The sequence below is a fragment of the Cherax quadricarinatus genome, chromosome 63, assembly GCF_038502225.1.
Source record: "Cherax quadricarinatus isolate ZL_2023a chromosome 63, ASM3850222v1, whole genome shotgun sequence".
In the NCBI taxonomy this organism is placed as follows: Eukaryota; Metazoa; Arthropoda; class Malacostraca; order Decapoda; family Parastacidae; genus Cherax; species Cherax quadricarinatus.
The window spans coordinates 18,512,192-18,520,907 of NC_091354.1; the positions used below are offsets into that span (position 1 = coordinate 18,512,192).

At 42.9% G+C, this 8,716-nt stretch overlaps 1 protein-coding gene across 6 annotated transcripts in view; it reads left to right on the plus strand.

Annotated features, from left to right (window-relative positions):
* LOC128698195 (proton channel OtopLc) overlaps window positions 1-8,716 on the plus strand; it is a 1,090,877-nt gene that overhangs the window by 878,778 nt on the left and 203,383 nt on the right. The window lies entirely within an intron of this gene.

Sequence of the window (8,716 nt, forward strand, 5' to 3'; positions counted from 1 at the left end):
GTCAAGTAAACTAAACATCAATCAAACGCAAACAACGAAAGATATATATATATATATATATATATATATATATATATATATATATATATATATATATATATATATATATATATATATATATACTATATATATATATATATATATATATACTATATATAATTTATTGTTTGTGAATAGAGGGATAACATTTTGTATTTGTTCATACATTTTAAATATTACATAATTGTAGTGGAGTAGGCCTACTGGCTGGTGGTAGGCAGCTTCTGCTAACAACCAACCATTATCATTCATGTATCACAAGAAGTTGTTTTGAAGCTACACAAGGTATTTACTTCAGTGATGCTACATGACACTACCTCTCCTCCAGACCTACGTAGTTTGTACCAAACTGGATAACGTTTGATACTTCACATGGATATCCCCTGATTAAACTGAGTATATCCCACTCACGTACAACTTTGCCAAGTATCTTATTATGGTACATAATACCGACCACTTAGTGAATAAGGCATATGTGCAGTGCTTGGGTATTTTTGTTGCCTAATCGTTTTGTCTTGCTTTCGACTGAGACTTACCATCGCATATCAAAAATGAAGGACTGATCGCCTAAAAATTGTCTCCGGTGTTATATTCCCACGTATAAGACTGAGGAGGCCTCTGTGCAGGTGAAACGCTTCAGCAGTAAAGATATCAAAGTGTTGCACTTGTGTCTGTTGCCAGACAAGTGATTTCCAGTGTTAATTTTGGATTGCAACATGGCCAGTTTTAATTAATTTTTTGTAAGTTTAGTCTTTATTTTTTTTAGCGTCATATTCATATTCCACCTTGATTCATTATTATCTTTCATTTATATTCTTTATCATATGTTCATCGTCATTCCAGAGCTTGTAAGTCTAGTGTTTTTTTTTTGTCCTTGTGGGAAAAACTTCTCTTATACGGGATTAACTTTATCATCCTTAACTGCATGATTTCCAAGGTATTTATATCCATTATGTGAAGTGGAGAACAGAGGTGCTGCGACACACTGTATCAGACACGTCCAGGGACACATACTTGGTCCACATACACAATATGAGACATACTTGGTCCACATACACAATATGAGACATACTTGGTCCACATACACAATATGAGACATACTTGGTCCACATACACAATATGAGACATACTTGGTCCACATACACAATATGAGACATACTTGGTCCACATACTCAACATGAGACATACTTGGTCCACATACTCAACATGAGACATACTTGGTCCACATACTCAACATGAGACATACTTGGTCCACATACTCAACTTGAGACATACTTGATCCACATACTCAACATGAGACATACTTGATCCACATACTCAACATGAGACATACTTGGTCCACATACTCAACATGAGACATACTTGATCCACATACTCAACATGAGACATACTTGATCCACATACTCAACATGAGACATACTTGATCCACATACTCAACATGAGACATACTTGATCCACATACTCAACATGAGACATACTTGGTCCACATACTCAACATGAGACATACTTGATCCACATACTCAACATGAGACATACTTGATCCACATACTCAACATGAGACATACTTGATCCACATACTCAACATGAGACATACTTGATCCACATACTCAACATGAGACATACTTGGTCCACATACTCATCATGAGACATACTTGGTCCACATACTCAACATGAGACATACTTGATCCATATACTCAACATGAGACATACTTGATCCACATACTCAACATGAGACATACTTGATCCACATACTCAACATGAGACATACTTGGTCCACATACACAATATGAGACATACTTGGTCCACATACACAATATGAGACATACTTGGTCCACATACACAATATGAGACATACTTGATCCACATACTCAACATGAGACATACTTGGTCCACATACACAATATGAGACATACTTGGTCTACGTACACACTGTGAGACATACTTGATCCACATACTCAACATGAGACATACCTGATCCACATACTCAACATGAGACATACTTGGTCCACATACACAATATGAGACATACTTGGTCTACATACACAGTATGAGACATACTTGGTCCACATACACAACATGAGACATACTTGGTCCACATACACAATATGAGACATACTTGGTCTACATACACAGTATGAGACATACTTGGTCCACATACACAATATGAGACATACTTGGTCTACATACACAGTATGAGACATACTTGGTCCACATACACATGAGACATACTTGGTCCACATACACAATATGAGACATACTTGGTCTACATACACAGTATGAGACATACTTGGTCCACATACACAATATGAGACATACTTGGTCTACGTACACACTGTGAGACATACTTGGGCAATATACTCTATACTAGATATTAACAAAGACAGCCTTGCAAATGACAACATTTATCAATGTCGACTGACTTTCGCAACACCAACTTATCCAAATCATCCTGAAACTCTCTGATGGTTCCTCACAATTAATTTATTGGCATTCTTGTGTGTCGTTAGTGAATTGGTTGTGTCGCTATTTATTCCCCTTGTCTAAGTCCTTTATATAAATTGTGCTCTCTCGTTCATAATATTTCTTGGTAATAAGTGCTCTGCTCGTTACCATCAGAGCTGGAATAGGTCCAGTGATCGTTTTCTGTTCATAGAGCCAAAAAAAGGGAATCATTTAAGCTGCTTGGAACGCCTCTTAAGTATATAAATGTACTCGCTGAAGTAGATAGAAGATTATTGAAGACCTCATTCCAAATGTGTACACTCTCACAACCACGTAGTGAAGTGAGAGATAGGAAGGAAGTGTATAATAGATCCAGGGGTAAAGCCGTAGAGCCATGGACACAATAATAAAACACTGTATCAATATCCGTGTCTAAGAGACTTCAGCCTTCTACCAGTAAATATCAGAAACATTGCTGGAACAAATATAGAAGTTTTCAAGAGAAAATTGGATCATTACTTCTGCCAAGTATCAGCTCGATAAATTAGACACATGTGCAACACTTGGGTATCTTTAATGAGGAAACGTTTCGCCACACAGTGGCTTCATCAGTCCATACAAGGGAGAATGGTGAAGAACAGGAGGAGTTTGAGGTAATCAGTCCCTCAGCCTTGAGTCGATGTGGTCAGTCCATCAATTTTGAAAGGAATACACTGTATCAATTGATGGACTGACTACATCGACTCAAGGCTGAGGGACTGATTACCTCAAACTCCTGTTCTTCACCATTCTCCTTTGTATGGACTATTGAAGCCACTGTGTGGCGAAACATTTCATCATTAAATATACCCAAGTGTTGCACATGTCTCTAATTTATCAACTTGCCGGTTCTCTAGGCCACCAACAGCTTAGTTGAACAGGTAACCAACATAAAAGCTTGACTCCAGGCCGGGCTGCGAGAGTAGGGAAAACTCTCGAAACCCATCACAGGCTTAACAAAACGATCATCGCCCCTGTTGGACTACTCCCAATTCTGATTTCTTCCTCTTCATGCAATCTCTTCCCCAGGCTGAGGGACTGACCACCTCAAATACTTTTTCTCCAAGATTGAAGGACTGATAACATCATCTTTATTTCATTTTTATTGCTCTCTTTGTTTTTGACTGAAGAAGCCTACTGTGTAGGCGAAACGTTTCGTCAATAAAGATACCCAACTACCCAACAGTTGCACATGTGTCATAACCATGTGCTGCCACGTCCTCACCAGTCTTGTATGGTGTCATGTGCTGCCACGTCCTCACCAGTCTTGTATGGTGTCATGTGCTGCCACGTCCTCACCAGTCTTGTATGGTGTCATGTGCTGCCACGTCCTCACCAGTCTCTTGTATGGTGTCATGTGCTGCCACGTCCTCACCAGTCTTGTATGGTGTCATGTGCTGCCACGTCCTCACCAGTCTCTTGTATGGTGTCATGTGCTGCCACGTCCTCACCAGTCTTGTATGGTGTCATGTGCTGCCACGTCCTCACCAGTCTCTTGTATGGTGTCATGTGCTGCCACGTCCTCACCACTCTCTTGTATGGTGTCATGTGCTGCCACGTCCTCACCAGTCTTGTATGGTGTCATGTGCTGCCACGTCCTCACCACTCTTGTATGGTGTCATGTGCTGCCACGTCCTCACCACTCTTGTATGGTGTCATGTGCTGCCACGTCCTCACCACTCTTGTATGGTGTCATGTGCTGCCACGTCCTCACCACTCTCTTGTATGGTGTCATGTGCTGCCAGGTCCTCATCAGTCTTGTATGGTGTCATATCCTGCCACGTCCTCACCATTCTCTTGTATGGTGTCATGTGCTGCCACGTCCTCACCACTCTTGTATGGTGTCATGTGCTGCCACGTCCTCACCACTTTCTTGTATGGTGTCATGTGCTGCCACGTCCTCACCAGTCTTGTATGGTGTCATGTGCTGCCACGTCCTCACCACTCTCTTGTATGGTGTCATGTGCTGCCACGTCATCACCACTCTCTTGTATGGTGTCATGTGCTGCCACGTCCTCACCACTCTTGTATGGTGTCATGTGCTGCCACGTCCTCACCACTCTCTTGTATGGTGTCATGTGCTGCCTCGTCCTCACCACTCTCTTGTATGGTGTCATGTGCTGCCACGTCCTCACCAGTCTTGTATGGTGTCATGTGCTGCCACGTCCTCACCAGTCTTGTATGGTGTCATGTGCTGCCACGTCCTCACCAGTCTTGTATGGTGTCATGTGCTGCCACGTCCTCACCAGTCTTGTATGGTGTCATGTGCTGCCACGTCCTCACCAGTCTTGTATGGTGTCATGTGCTGCCACGTCCTCACCAGTCTTGTATGGTGTCATGTGCTGCCACGTCCTCACCAGTCTTGTATGGTGTCATGTGCTGCCACGTCCTCACCAGTCTTGTATGGTGTCATGTGCTGCCACGTCCTCACCAGTCTTGTATGGTGTCATGTTCTGCCACGTCCTCACCAGTCTTGTATGGTGTCATGTGCTGCCACGTCCTCACCAGTCTTGTATGGTGTCATGTGCTGCCACGTCCTCACCAGTCTTGTATGGTGTCATGTGCTGCCACGTCCTCACCAGTCTTGTATGGTGTCATGTGCTGCCACGTCCTCACCAGTCTTGTATGGTGTCATGTGCTGCCACGTCCTCACCAGTCTTGTATGGTGTCATGTGCTGCCACGTCCTCACCAGTCTTGTATGGTGTCATGTGCTGCCACGTCCTCACCAGTCTTGTATGGTGTCATGTGCTGCCACGTCCTCACCAGTCTTGTATGGTGTCATGTTCTGCCACGTCCTCACCAGTCTTGTATGGTGTCATGGGCTGCCACGTCCTCACCAGTCTTGTATGGTGTCATGTGCTGCCACGTCCTCACCAGTCTTGTATGGTGTCATGTGCTGCCACGTCATCAGTCTCGTTTATGGTGTCATGTGCTGCCACGTCATCAGTCTTGTATGGTGTCATGTGCTGCCACGTCATCAGTCTTGTATGGTGTCATGTGCTGCCACGTCATCAGTCTTGTATGGTGTCATGTGCTGCCACGTCATCAGTCTTGTATGGTGTCATGTGCTGCCACGTCATCAGTCTTGTATGGTGTCATGTGCTGCCACGTCATCAGTCTTGTATGGTGTCATGTGCTGCCACGTCATCAGTCTTGTATGGTGTCATGTGCTGCCACGTCATCAGTCGTGTATGGTGTCATGTGCTGCCACGTCATCAGTCTCGTGTATGGTGTCATGTGCTGCCACGTCATCAGTCTCGTGTATGGTGTCATGTGCTGCCACGTCATCAGTCTTGTATGGTGTCATGTGCTGCCACGTCATCAGTCGTGTATGGTGTCATGTGCTGCCACGTCATCAGTCTTGTATGGTGTCATGTGCTGCCACGTCATCAGTCGTGTATGGTGTCATGTGCTGCCACGTCATCAGTCTCGTGTATGGTGTCATGTGCTGCCACGTCATCAGTCTCGTATGGTGTCATGTGCTGCCACGTCATCAGTCTCGTATGGTGTCATGTGCTGCCACGTCATCAGTCGTGTATGGTGTCATGTGCTGCCACGTCATCAGTCTCGTGTATGGTGTCATGTGCTGCCACGTCATCAGTCTCGTGTATGGTGTCATGTGCTGCCACGTCATCAGTCTTGTATGGTGTCATGTGCTGCCACGTCATCAGTCGTGTATGGTGTCATGTGCTGCCACGTCATCAGTCTTGTATGGTGTCATGTGCTGCCACGTCATCAGTCGTGTATGGTGTCATGTGCTGCCACGTCATCAGTCTCGTGTATGGTGTCATGTGCTGCCACGTCATCAGTCTCGTATGGTGTCATGTGCTGCCACGTCATCAGTCTTGTATGGTGTCATGTGCTGCCACGTCATCAGTCGTGTATGGTGTCATGTGCTGCCACGTCATCAGTCTTGTATGGTGTCATGTGCTGCCACGTCATCAGTCTTGTATGGTGTCATGTGCTGCCACGTCATCAGTCTTGTATGGTGTCATGTGCTGCCACGTCATCAGTCTTGTATGGTGTCATGTGCTGCCACGTCATCAGTCTTGTATGGTGTCATGTGCTGCCACGTCCTTATTAATGTTCATAATTTAAAAAATATCAATGAAAAAATCCGAAAATTTAATAAGGAAAAACGACAGTTTGTGAAGGCAGTGTATATACTCTGAGAGTTGACTAAATTATTCCCTATTTTAAGCATTAAAGTATCCTCGACTTATAGTATATAGGATACAAGCAGCCTTAATGACCCTCTTGTAGTCTATAAACTTTTAATCAGATACTAATAATGTGATCATTAAGGTGACTTTCGTTTACCATAAATAGAGTAATTTACACACTGTCGAAGTCCGGCTTATCGGGCGATAATTCTGTGTTGATTTATCTGCCGTGTTGTAAACAGACATCACGTTGACTATTTTCCAGATATCCTGCATGATACCCGTTTATAATGATTTATTAAAGACCTTAGTTAAAGGTTTGGCAAGTTCTGTATTGTAGTCCTAAGAACCTTTAAACAAATTCATGGGGTACTTGGGTTTTAATGTTTACTTGCTTAAGAACTATCCTGGAAGTGTTATTCTTGTGTGAACCATCTCTAGTGATAGTGTGTATGTGTGTACTCACCTAATTGTGATTGTAGGGGTTGTGTCATAACTCCTGACCCCGTTTGTGTGCGTGTGTGAACCATCAGTAGTGGCAGTAACATCAAGAGCAGCTGCAGTAGCAGCTTGGATATGTTGGCCAGCTGCCTCTTAGCTAGATGTGTGGTGGTGCCAGAGGGAGTGTTGAAGGGGTGAAAACAAACACACAGGATGACAGGACATCGTGAAGATGACGGAGATGAGTCAGGGGAGGAGTGTCTGGTTAATTTAGTATGATGAGAGGAGTATATATGTTTCTCGGAGTATGTTGGCGTTGTTGTGGGTGTGATAAGTTTGGTGGTAGTAGTGGTAGTAACAGTTGTTGTGGGTGTGAAAAGTTTGGTGGTAGTAGTGGTGGTAACAGTTGTTGTGGGTGTGAAAAGTTTTGTGGTAGTAGTGGTGGTAACAGTTGTTGTGGGTGTGATAAGTTTGGTGGTAACAGTTGTTGTGGGTGTGATAAGTTTGGTGGTAACAGTTGTTGTGGGTGTGATAAGTTTGGTGGTAACAGTTGTATAGAGAGGCAATCAAATAATAGTAATATATCGATTGAAAAATATGTAAAAGATTTAAGAATATTAATGTCAGAGTACTGACGACGTGTATTGAGACCCAGACACCAGCTACCAAACTAGTCTTCCTGTGTATAGCTTTATATATATATATATATATACTCTCTGTGTATATACACTGAGGGGCATACACATCTCGGTGTATATGGTCTTTATAAAATTTTGTGCTTTTCACACTAATTATATATATATATATATATATATATATATATATATTGTGTGTGTGTGTGTAGTATATCTTGACATTTCTTATTCGTATACTTCTTTTCCAATTAGAAGGTCTGGTCTGAGACCAGGTCCCTTGGTCGACCATTCAGGGGGCCATTAACAGGTATAGCAGCTATACAATAGCTGGCCCAGCTGACCCGTCTTGATACGGGTCACACAGAGTAGATATATATCTTCCCCTTCCTTGGATCGAACCTGATAGCCTCCCATTCTCCATGCCTGTATAATTCTTGCGGTTTAAACGTCTCCCCTATTAATAAATAATAATAATACCACTAATTATTTATTGGAAAATTGTTTTATGACAGTGTTTACAACGCTGGTGTTTAAATATTTCTTGTTTGTTTAGTGGAAATGATGTTTAAAGGTGTGATTTTTTAACAATAGGTTATTATGAATGTTTATGAATGTGAAGCGTTCATAAATGATGTTTAATGTTTTTCCATACAAATCTGTTGTTTATGAAAGAAATGTTTGCCGGATCGATTGTGCTGGAGGTGATGTTTACATATATTGTGCTCATAACAGTGATGTTTACACATGCTATATTTGCTAAAGCAACGTGCACAAAGATGGTGTTTACGAAAGCCAGGGAGAAGTGGTGAAGGAGGGAGGGACAGTGAAGGAATGGAGGTAGGGAGAGGTGAGGGTGGGATGAGGGAGGGGCAGTGATGGAATGAAGGTGGGAGGGGATGGTGATGGGGGAGTAGAGGGTTATCCAGGGCTTTGGTGGGTTGGAGGGAGGGGTGGTA